The 7,874-nt window shown below is 41.1% G+C and overlaps 1 long non-coding RNA gene across 1 annotated transcript; it reads right to left on the bottom strand.

The window, feature by feature from the left end:
- Positions 1-366: 366 nt before the first annotated feature.
- Positions 367-6,920, bottom strand: LOC118166342. Its single transcript, XR_004750458.1, has 2 exons — positions 1,922-6,920; positions 367-1,069 (listed from the first exon to the last, which is right to left on the bottom strand). It is a non-coding gene; the product is annotated as an uncharacterized LOC118166342 (long non-coding RNA).
- Between the last annotated feature and the right edge of the window lie 954 nt (positions 6,921-7,874).

Below are 7,874 nucleotides of genomic sequence, written 5' to 3'. Positions count from 1 at the left end.
CAAAATATCCTATATAATTAATGAGTCCCAAAACCATAATGCTGGTTTGAAATTCTACGCATCATGTAAAATGGGAATAAGAAGACACTGCATTTGCATACATCTATAAGATTTGGAACCAGGGCCCAATTTCAAAGTATTATTACCAGGCATTAACAAAGCTGTCATTCAGCCACTTGCCTTTTATTCAAAAAATAAATAAAAATAAAAGCAGAATAGTATCTCCAGCTGGTGTAAATCAGTAAAACTTTAAAAGCTCCATCATATGTACCATTTATAGATGTACAGAGACTCCATCCCTATAAATACATCTCACTCATCAACTGCATGTGTTTGAAGGGAAAAACAACAACAACAACTTCACACTTTTTTTAAGTTATCAAAGGCTGAACTTTACTGCATAAGGGACAACAAAAGTCAACTTACATCGTGATTGCTGACTAACTCAGCACAGAAGGAAAATCCATCCTGCATTACCCTTCTTTACATCGTATAAATTGTTTTCTGTCTTTAATGGGTGGGTTAATAGTCAATCATTGATGTTTACATACTTCACAATTAGTCTATTTTACAACCTCCAGAGGCACTTGGAGCAATGTCCTTGTCATAATAACTTTTAACTGCTGCAGCCTGGGAAGCGGAGAAGGGGGAGATGGTGTGCAAGGGGCCAGGGCAGCCGTGGGAAGGTGAAGAAGTGAAGCTGAACATCCTGAAATGTGAGCAAAATGCCCTCCTCTCCCTTCGGTTCCTAAACATCCAAGGATTTCCAAACCACTCCGGGTTGCTCTGCAAGGTAATTGTGCTGAACTCAGAAGCCAAGTCAGGGCTTTCCGCATTATTTCTGGGTGACTGATCCAGAATCGCTAATCCTCGCAGATACCTGTGACATGCGGCTGCTTGGCAAATCCTGCTGGTGTCTGCGATGACATAATAAACTGACATTTTTATGTCTGTTTTATGTCTTATTCTGATGCATTTGGTGGATATGATTTTTCCTTTTTGCCATAATCAGTCAATCAGAGAAGGGGTACCTTTCCACAGACAGGAATAACGCACTGACACTGCTTGACTGCAATATATTAAAATTTAAATTACCCTCTAGTCTGCTGTACAAATCATATTAACTGGTCCTAAATACACACAAATAAAGGCAGTACAATAAAACTCATGGAATGATAAATCACTGAGCCTCTTCCATATGTCAGGAAGAAAAGATTGGATAAAGGGCTTGAGTTTACTTACTGAATGTTTATAAATGCTAAGACTTTTTTTCTTTTTTCCTCAGAAAAACAGTATAATATTCTAAATTAAGAACACATTCCTCTCTGACATTTCATTTGGCAGCTCTAACCACAGCCTGGGTGGAAATCAATTTGTAGCAGCTATGAATCGCTATTTAATTTGGGGGCACGCACAGCTTAATTAAGAAAGCGTGTTAGAAGTTGACAAGGCAGAGTCGCATCCAGTAACTTCAGTTTCCCGTGGCAAGCCCATGGTAATCCCAGGATCAACCTGTAGTACCTTTATTTCAGTAATTAAGCACACAGTGCCAGCAGAGACTAATTGTGTTCGCAGGGTGAGCTCCCACAGCAGAAAACTGCAGGGGTACAGGTATGAGCTGCAGATTTCGTCACTTCCCTGGGTACTGGCATCGCTGAAAGGAGGTGCATGCTTCACGACGTAAATGTTATTCTGGTCCCATTGCCTGGATCCTTCATACTGGATCATTTCAGTAAATGTGTATAGAAGATGAAACCATTCTCCAGTGAATTTTTTTGGAAAGTGTTTAAACATCAGCAGCAGTGGCTTTGGTTTTGGGCAGGTACCCCAGAAACTCTCAGGAGATGGCTACGGCTGTGGGATGACCCACAGTCAGCTTCTGACCCACAGGTAGCTTCTGATTACCTGTATTTCCACGTACCTCTCTGGATCCTGTTAAATAGTTTGTGTCAGAAGAAAATGAGGCTGATGAATGCAGTCCCAGGACAAACTCTTGGGTTTTGGTATGGGCCAGGCAGTACGACGTGTCAGGTATTTTCCCAAAGCCTCTCCAGTTCAACACCATCTCTCCTCTGTCATATTCCTGCTCTTTCAAGTGCTCAGAATATTTTCAAGATGCAAACGCATCTTAGACTCATCTTGCTATGTTGAACTGCTTTATTGTAACCTCACTCAGCTCTAGCACATCACTTTATTAAGGAGCAAAGTAATTAACAGATTTCCCAGTGTTTTGCAGGAGAGTTGATGCATAGCCACCCCTCACACATGGCACACAGCTCAGGGTTAAGGGAAAACTGCAAAAAAACTGGCAGGGCAGCGGCCAGATTGGCATCATTAGCACAGCTTAGGGTTTTTTCAAAGTTTGAGTTAACAAACCACAATACAGCAGCACACTCACAAAAAAGAAAAGGCTTGTGGCTTGAACCCTGCCAGATGGAATATGGAGACAGCTCAGGAGAACTTGCCAAAAAATGTGTGTGCGTGCACATGTGTGCAGAAACCCTTTATAAAAATCAAGCAATCTCTTGAAATTCCTCCACATTGAGAAGCTTCAAATCAAATGTGCTTTCATTTGCCAACACCATGAAAAAGTTATCAGCAGATATATTCACATACGCATCCGTTCCGTGCAGCTACTTTTACAGACTTTTTCCTGTACATGTAACACACATTTCTGCTTCTGAGCTGACCCCAGATTTGACATACGTATTCGTAATTGTACTGCCTGACAAGGGCACAGGTAAATGCTTTCACATCAATATATTAGCTTCAGGCCTTCCATGTTGGCTAATTGCCTGTTCTCTGTAGTTGGTCAGCTAGTCATACGACACTGCTTCCATTTTAATTACATGAATACAACAATTTAGAATAGCTAAAAAGAAATATTAATTCATTCAAAGAAATATTAATTTATGAAGGACCAGTAAACTCCTTACACAAATATTAGGAACTGGGAACCAAACCCTCCAGGTCCTCCTGTAACAGACCCAAACCTCAGCCTCAGTGGGCAGCAACCAGCAAAACTCCAGTGACTGGTAGGCAGCTACAGCAGCGTACACAAGCTAAGAGGGTCTGAACTTTTGTTTCTTCAAGTCTCCGTTGTATTCGCCCATTGTCACAGCCTTCTTACCTTGAATACATGTGTTAATTAACTTTAATTAAGCTAATTGCATCATCACTGTTCTATTCACACTTACAATGGTATTGAAAAGGTTCAGCTCCTTTAGATTTTTGCTAATGAAGCTAGTCCATGTAATGAGCCAAGTGATATTGCCAGGTCTGGCATCAGGATTTATTTTTATTATTATTATTATTATTATTATTTTTGACAGATTTAGAAAATTGGTCATCTCCTGGAACTGAACAAAGGTGAAAATCTCCATATTTTTCAAAAACTGGGATATACCTAAGTAGATATCTAATACAATGCTGAAAGGGAACACATGGAAAATGTACATTAGAGCAGGTAACAACAGAAACAAATGACAAAAATTACAATAATAATAAAAGACTTCTTCCAAGGGATTCCATCTGACAAGCACCAGTAATAACCTTCAATTTCATTTGGCAATAGATGTGTGAATCGACTATTTTTAACAGGTATAAACCCTTCACGGGCTGTAAAATAAACCCTTGGCTATGAAAATATTTGCTTTAAATGGGCTGGGTGGGCAGGAGGCAGTGCTAGGCTCTCATTGGACTCTGCTCTTGGTGTCCATTGGAAATCAGTTTGGGCTTCATTGCAGGGAGCATTTTCTGGCCTGTTCTGATGTGCTTTTGCCCTAGAAAATCATGCCATAGCTATGCGGTTGTGCTGTAATTGGTACCCCAACAACTGAAGTACAAAAGGGAGCATTTAGAGCTCGCTGTATTGGCTTAGGATTACCAGCTAGCAAAAGTATCCCTGGCTGTTGGGTTGGAGCAGTCTGGGAGCTGCAGAAATGAGCCTTAGCAAGAACCATGCCCCTTTAGTCCATAAATAATTATATACAAACCTCCTAATGACTCCCATTCCTGTTTATGTTATTAAGTGGTGCAGTGTTACAAAAGGGGTCCTCTACCATGCTGCAGTTCTGCTCGGTGCTTACTCAGTGCTTATCCCTCTCACACTCTCAGATACGGATTAAGCAGGCCCACGGATGTTTCTGCAGAGCACAGCTTCAGCAAAACCAGCAGTGAATTAATCACTGCAGCAATGTAATGTAGCTTGGCACAACTGTATTATACCATTGCATTCTTGTGCTGTAGTTAACGCCTGTCAGCAATTTCATTACCGAGTCATATTTTTGGCTGTTTGTAACTTTTACAAAAATAATAAAAAGCATTTATAGTGGAGGCTTAATCTTTACAGTATCTTTTTTTTTTTTTTTTTTTTTTTTTTTTTTCCTGGCTGGGAAATGTAATGATGTATATTCTATGTGGGCATGTCAGTACAAGTCATTTCTTCAACTACATAAAAAACTGCTGACTTCTGATCCTTATATTTTCCTGTTATTTATTGCCATTCTTAAATATATTCTAATAAAGTTGCAACCTATTGCAAAACTTTCATGGTGACCCAGTAGTATTAACATGAAATCAAGTTACACAGGAACTCAGTAAAGCTGGGAACTCAGAGTGCCTTTTTGTCTGGGATAGAGGTGATATTAAGCTAATGGTTATTGATGAAGACTTTCCCCTTGACTTCACAGATGAGGTATGTAACGTAGCAGCCTTAAGCATCATTAAGGAAAGTTTTGTCGTGCCAATAAATAAGAAGGATCTCATCCTTCTGCACAAAAACTGCAATGTAAATCCAGAGTAATCATGGGAAGAGCTTTGAAGCTTTTAGCATTTAAATTGATTAAGAGCCCTGCTTTCTGTTTGCTTTCTATACAAAATAATTGTTATTACCTATTATGTGTTATGGGACAAATTCTGTGATGAATTGCAAGCCTAGAAATCCAAAAATAATGTAATAAATCTTGGTGGAACGCTTTTGACTCACTCCAGTTTAACTGGGAGCAGTTTGGCCTCTGCCTTGAAGATTTAGGAGTACAAGGTATTTTTCTTGTGCCACTTTAGATTACAAAACTCAAATCAATTCACAACTTGTGCACCATGACAAAATCCATCTATATATTGTTTTCTAAACAAAGGAGCGCTTTTAAAGGTAGCAATTACAGGTAATTGAATCTCTAATGGTGATATGTAGGTCGATTACAAAGCCCTTCCCTAAGAACTAAGCAGAAACACATGGAATAGCTTGCTTTTTATTTATTTTCTATCATCTTTATTTATTCTGAGATTTCTACACCTGCTGAAACTGACTCCATAATGGCTTATTCTAATGCAATACTGATGGGAAAGTTTATTAATGGTTACTTAATTACAGAGTGCCCCAAAGTTCATTATCAATGTAAGAAACTAGGATAATTAGATTAAATGTTAGATACTGAATTTATGCTTCACAGTATCAAAATCTGCTCAAAGCCAGAAGCTCTTCATAGTACAAGTTCAGCACATTTCTAAGAGAGTATTTGTTACCGAAGCAACTTCCAAGCCTAGGTCACCTCCTTCAATGAGTTTCATTAGCTGGCACAGCTTTAGCTGCAGCCTGCTCTCAGATCTCTATATAAAGACCCCTCCAAAGAGGAGACTTCTCAACAACATAAACACAACAGCAGGTTAGCAGGAGAAAAAAACCTGCAACAACATCAGTTTGTGCTAAAGCATCCATTCTGATTAGTTGCTGGCCAGGAGCCCCAAGCTATTTTTCCATTTTAGCAAAGCTTTTTCAATTAATATTCTTTCTATCATTACTGTACAAACAAGGGCAAGTATCTCACCAGTTTATTCCTCAGGTTTATCATGGAAAGTTTAGCATGGCTCTGGTGTTTGGCTTTTTTAGAGCTGCTCCTCTTCATCACAGCATACAGCTGGCTGGACTCCAGCAGGTCAATGAGAGGGAGCTGAGACCTGCCTGGCATCAGCACAGCTGATGCTTGAAGAAAAAGTATAATTTAACAACATTCTCCATTGTCTCCATGCTCCTATTAAACCCTTAATGCTCTGTGATCCTGGGAGAGCGTGCTTGTTTCCCATATACCCAGAGAGGCTGTGTGGAAAATCTGGGGAACCTGTCCTCAAAGAGAAAACATTTTGTTCTGTTGTGAGGACTCCCTGTATGCCTCCTTACCAGTCTCCCAACTCCAACGCAAAAGTGCTCATTAAAGTGTTTTTTCTGATAGTTTTAAGCATTTTCCCTGTCATATTCTTACTCCCATGGCAGGATATTTTTACCCCCATGGATATTTTACCACGGATGGTGGCCCCCATGGGCACATGGAAGTTACCCATGCTGGAGGTACACAGCTAACCATGCCAATCGCGAGGCAGTGCTTTCAAACACAACCTGAGCAGGCAGTCCCCATCTGGGAGTCCCCATCAAGGCATACGGCAAGGTAAGAGTATGAGCAGGAGCAAACTGTTGATGTCAAACTCTTTGACATTTTCAGCAGCTTGCCTGAGAACCCTGGAAGAAGCCATCTTTATCAGCACCACCAAAGCAGGTCCCTGAATACTGCCACAAGGCCCTGGGGATATCTGACCACGTGCACCAGCCTTGAGCAAAGCCCTGGACGGAGCCTCCTGCTCCCACCACAGGAGCCCCCCCCCGTGCAGGAGCCCCTCCAGCCACGACACCCACGGTGGTTGGGCAGAGCCCCAGAAGCAGCTAACGGGGAGGAGTCCTGCTGGTGTCACCAGGCCTGTGTTCTGTCCCAAACTGGGGCCTGGAGGGGCCAAAGGAACAGCAGCCTCAGGTGGTTTCACTGGGGCTCAGCACTCTCAGCCCACCTGGCACTCAGGGTGTCACAGAGGGCACAGGTTGGAAGGGACTTCAGAGACCTGGTCCCAACCCGCTGCCATGGGCAGGGACACCTCCCACTAGATCAGGTTGCCCAGGGCCCCATCCTACCTGGTCACAGCCTCTCTGGGCAGCCTGTCCAGTGCCTCACCACGCTCAGAGTGAAAAATTTCCTCCTAATATCTCATCTAAATCTCCCCTCTTTTAGTCCTGTTTGATTTTTTCTGTAGCTAAAATAAAATAAAATAAAAATACTAAAAGTATTTACATCATTTTGAAAGCATGTTTAAGGAAATCGCTAAAACAGTTTGCCCAGATCAGAAAAATGTCACTTTGACAGCAGTTGCACACAGAGACAACTTCCATATTACTGTTACTGAATAAACCCACGTGAATGCCACAGTAAAGTTGCAGGAAACGATCACAGCTTAACATTGGCAAGCAGGGCTATCCTGTCATTTTGTGGAGGATGAAGATCTATACAAGTATATTTTATCTTGGGAAAGGATGAACAGGCACCCACTGTGTTGGCAGCCCTGTACATTTTCTGGACTACTTTTTACCTGCATAACTAATGCAGACCCTAATTCCCAGTGCTCTCAGATTTTCATCAAAGCAGTGAGTGCCTTATGTTAGTGAGCAGCATGTAGCAGTCAGGCAAATGTCCTAATAGGAAAAATGCAAGTTCTTTGTCTGTGCTGGAGAAACTTCATTTCCCATACCTTATAAATGGTTCTTTTACTTTATTCTTGCCCAGAGGCGGAAATAGTTTTAATATACCATAACTAAAAATCTCTCCTCACTCTGAAAATGCTTCATATATATATATATACACACACACATATATATATATGATACAGCTCCCATCCAAATAACACTGTTTACTGGCATGAATGAATGAATTCCCTTTTGAACCCATTTATTATTTTTTGTCAGCACAATAACCCCCTGTGGCAATCAGATCTGCAATTTCATTACCTGTTGGGGAGAACAGCCCCTCCTTGTAAAAACTGTTGCCTAATGTTTT

This window comes from Oxyura jamaicensis, chromosome 4 (genome assembly GCF_011077185.1).
Source record: "Oxyura jamaicensis isolate SHBP4307 breed ruddy duck chromosome 4, BPBGC_Ojam_1.0, whole genome shotgun sequence".
Taxonomy (NCBI): domain Eukaryota; kingdom Metazoa; phylum Chordata; class Aves; order Anseriformes; family Anatidae; genus Oxyura; species Oxyura jamaicensis.
This window is presented reverse-complemented; position numbering and strand designations above follow the sequence as displayed.